Source organism: Patella vulgata, chromosome 8, assembly GCF_932274485.2.
Source record: "Patella vulgata chromosome 8, xgPatVulg1.2, whole genome shotgun sequence".
In the NCBI taxonomy this organism is placed as follows: domain Eukaryota; kingdom Metazoa; phylum Mollusca; class Gastropoda; family Patellidae; genus Patella; species Patella vulgata.
Window position 1 is genome coordinate 17,827,381 of NC_065886.2, and position 4,602 is coordinate 17,831,982.

The window sequence follows — 4,602 nt, forward strand, 5'->3', positions numbered from 1 at the left end:
TATAAACTTGTTTATTTTATCATTTAAAAAATTTTTTGTGTCCATCAGGTACATACTTGTGTTTATACTCACTGTGTTATACTCACTGTGTTGCCACATTCAAAGTCAAACTTAGTCTTCATGAACCTAGGAGGCGCAGTGATTCCGTAAGACACTGGCTCGTTAACCTGGATGTCCAGTGTTGGATCCTCAGTTTTGGCCAAGAAAGTTCATCAGGATGACAAAGTGTTGGATTGCCAGTGTTGGCCAAGAAAGTTCATCAGTGGAGGACAAAAAGCCTGGCAAGGGACAAGTATGGTTGTTTGGATGAGATCAAAAACAAAGGTATACAATGGCGTGTACACAAAAGATCCCTTCCTTAGCAGTTGGAATTTGATTAAGAGTAGGTCAAAGTGCCACTGTCTGGGCAACATTTCCATTCATTAGCCTTGTTAGCTCAGAAAAGTAGGATGTTAAACCCCATTTCATTTCTTCATAATCCCTTAGCCTAACTTGATTAGAATTCACTGAATATGATTTTTGGATTGCCTATAGACCTAACTATCGACAATGTATTTATGGGGCGAATTATTGGCCGAGTGGTCCAATACGAGTCAACCTGGCCAATTGTCTAGTTTCGATCTCTGGCTTGTACGTGACAAGGTATTTTCTCTTGATTCCTTGCACTGCTAAAAACCCCTAAATGCAAGAGAATTACTAAAATAACCATACTCATCAGTGTTTCGTTTGATTAAAACTAATCCCATTTAACCTAGTTAAGTGATCACTAGACCCTACAGAGTGGGGGATGTGGTGCAAGGGTTAGAGAGGAAGGTTTGTGATCAAACGGTTATGAACAAAAGTTTAAAACCACCCTGTCAAATTTGATGCTACCGAAAAATGAATGATTGCATCAGTCACCAGTTAGACATTTACATATACTTTCCAGCAGTTGACCACCAGCCCATATAAGTGACTTTTGTCTTGCTCATTAAAATGTGAAAAGAGCCTCTCTGCTGGAAGTTATTCAGAATGACAAATAGCAAGTTGACCATCTGATAAGACAAATAACTGTTCGAACCACCGACTTTTGTTGAATTCATCCATTGAACTTATTTATCTGATAAAAGATTTTAAAAACAAAACAAGCCTGCTACATTATACACTGAATTTAGATTCCTACAAAATTTGTTGAAATGTCAGATTAAAGAATATGTTCGTTATGTAGAGTTACTTCCCTTGAAAACGATGTACACATGTCAAATATACAAAGATGAAAAAAACATTGTATTGACAACATACATTTAATTTAATACAGATACAGTGAATAAAAAACCCATACAACATCAATGTTAACTGCATCATAAAGGGCAATCTGTTTCACGGAGGATTACGAAAGTCATCTAATATCTCTGTAAAAGATGACTACCTTCAACACGTGACTTCTCATCACGCAGCATCAATCATTGGCGCGTGCATTGTTTACATAAGACCTTACTGGTTCGGGCGAATGGCGCCTTTTACTCATTTTAATACCCATTTACACTAAATAGGAAATAATTTTTACCTACAAATACGTCAAGCGTCTTTATTTATTTTTCTAATACATAAAAAAAAAAATGTTTTAGAATTTAATTTGTCGGAGGAAAAAAGTATTTGTGGCTCATTAAGTCGCATCGATGTCATCCTTATCAGTGATTGTAGTGAATATTACATTAAGTAATGTGTGGTAACAAAATATTTCACTTTCATCCAAATTACTCTATTGCGAGCGAAGATATTAGCCTTTGAAGGTTTAACAAGATGTGTGCATTAATTGCAACCACCGTACTAGTTGTTCTTCGAAGCTAAGCCTTGCTTCTCCATTTTTGAATTAAATCAAAATATGGCTGAACTGTTCTAATATACTTAACATAGGAGATATCCGATGGTATAGAAAGCTGATTACTGGCTTTTCATGTTAATAAATGTCTATTTAATAGTTTATATAACATTTCAGATCTAAAGAAAGACCTGCAATAGGCAGATTTAGCTCTTGTATAATGTATGTTTAACAATTCAGTTTATTGCATTACATTTTGCCAATTATCCTCAACTGGCTAAATGATTACTTAGTAAAGCTGAAATCCACATATTCCACTTGAGTCTGTATATATATTAATGACAGGAATTTATATACAAATTCTCAAATATTAAAATGTTTACAAATGAAATTATAAGAATATGATTATGTCAGGATCCACTCGGTTCATATTTCTGTTTACTTGTTGCTAACATACCAGATTGTTGCTCTTTTAAAAACTTAACAACCTCAGGTGATTTCATCAGTGCCTGAATTAAAACAAAAAAACACCAACAAATTATTAAAATAGAATTTGCCAAGCATTGAAAAATACATGTGTGCCTTTTTTCAATTTTTGTTCAGGTCTTATTAAGAATTGACTAATTTGAATTTAAAAAGACAAATCTAACCTGAAGAATTTGAAAATTTCATAATCTGTGGGTGTACCCATGACTCGTATAGTTATATTCGACAATAGTTGAAAATTGATGCCCATACTGTGCTAAATAGTGCAGTATTAACTGGCCAGAGGTTTAAAGATAATTTCCAGTGTACAAACTGTGTGATTTGATGATATATTTGGACTATCCGAAGGAATAGACGGCTGTCCTTGTCAGGCCCTCCATCCTGCATCACTGACAAGGGGGAACCACGCCGGAAAATTTGGATGAACTTTCTCGGCCGATGCAGGGATCGAACAACCAACCTCCAGGCTAGCGAGCCAGCGTCTTACCCACTTAGCCACGTGATCCCCCTGGACTAAAAACATGTTCAAACTAATTAATTTATCAAAAATTTGCTTCAAATCCCTCTCTAAACTTTTTTTTCACGGGCAGATACCTCAAGCTATAAATACACTGTTGTTGGACATTTCTGTCAACTCAATTCATAGTGGGAGGGTCCATTTTTCAGAATGTATTTTTCATTACTTACTGTCCATTTATTATACATGTTGAGGCCTAAGTAAATTCTTTATTATTTTCTGTGAACTTTTTCTGCTGTTTAATTGCAGAGTCTTTTGTACGTTGACACACATCAATTTCCCAAAAAACGCTAGCTAACACACAATAAGCTGGCAGACAACAGTTGGGTTGCCAGTTAGTGATATCCTGACATTTTTGTCCAGTGCTTGCCCCATGGGTGTTTTTGGGGTAATCCAGTATTTTCTAGCAAGATTGGGTGTCTGTACTCAGAGAAAACCTATGAGGTTGAATAGGTGCAGTGAGTAAGAAGTTGGCTCGCTGACCTGGAGGTCATGTCTTCGATCTCTGTGTTGACCGAGAAAGTTCATTAGGATTTTCGGACGTGGTTCCCCCTCATCACTGGTTCACTGCGATGGGATGAAAATCTGAGATCCCACGTACACATTGGCCGCTGTCCGGGCAAAATTTCTCTCATAGCACACTGTATGTCGTATGCCGGTCTTCATTAGCTCCGTCATTGGTGCAGAAGAGTAGGACGTTAAACTCATTTCATTCCACTTAATGTGCTTGAATTCTAAATGCTACTGAAGAATTAATCTAATATTTAAGACTTACCATTTTTTTCTCTGTTAACACCTCATCAAGTAAACTAAGTTTAAAACTGTTATCTGTTACATGTATATCACTGGTAAAAGTTGGTAGGGAATCTTTACATGGTGATGTACTGTATTCACCCTGTTTCAAAATAATTGGAAAAAAAATTTCACACAACAGAAAATGAATTAAAAAAAATTGTTAAAACCATAAACTTTCAAGCAACTGGAAACGTATAGATGATATGTCAAAATGTTGTTAAAACCGTAAAATTTCAAGCAAATGGAAACTTGGAAATATGTTGGAAATCTACAGCCACCTGGTTGATAACAGGCTAGGGTAAATAACACATTCGTCTATCCTACAGAATGTGATAAAATTTGCATGTTTGGAGGTAGGTATAAGGTATTGACTATAATTAAAGTCCATTTCTTAGAACTGCAAAGAAATAAACCTAAACTGTTTTATTTGCATTTCAAACCAGCCTAATGAAAGTCCATTAAATACTAATATTAGCTATCTACAGTTTCTTTAGGGGGTAAGAACAATTTTACAATGGGAGCAATAAGAATTTTGTAACAATTTCTTTCTCACGTTATACAGTTAAAGGGAGATAATTTTTTTGAAGACACATAAAATATTTATTCCAAACTTTAGAATCTTCTATTTACTGAAAATAAACATAAAATTTATGACAAATACCTCTCCACGACTATCTCTTCCATGTCGAGATCCTGATGGGGTCTTGGATTGTCTCCCCTTTCGCGAACTACTTGATCTACTTGATCCTTCTCCCTTACTTGTACTAGAACTTGATCTCTGTCTCGAGTTTGCACTCTTTCTAGGAGTCTTTTTCTTACTTTCACTTTGTGAGGACACATTACTATTATTAGCACCATTGTCTGCTGGTGTGATACTGTCTTGGTTTGTATCACGGCCAGACACAGCGTTTTTATTACTACGAACACAACTCTCTTGAAACAGTTGTCTCATTTCTTCCTCCCCATCCGATATATTTATATATTCTTCACTCATCTTGTAAGT

At 35.7% G+C, this 4,602-nt stretch overlaps 1 long non-coding RNA gene across 1 annotated transcript; it reads right to left on the reverse strand.

The window, feature by feature from the left end:
- Window positions 1-1,134: 1,134 nt before the first annotated feature.
- Window positions 1,135-4,602, reverse strand: LOC126830836 (uncharacterized). The gene is made up of 3 exons (XR_007683995.2): window positions 4,261-4,602; window positions 3,580-3,699; window positions 1,135-2,310 (listed from the first exon to the last, which is right to left on the reverse strand). It is a non-coding gene; the product is annotated as an uncharacterized LOC126830836 (long non-coding RNA).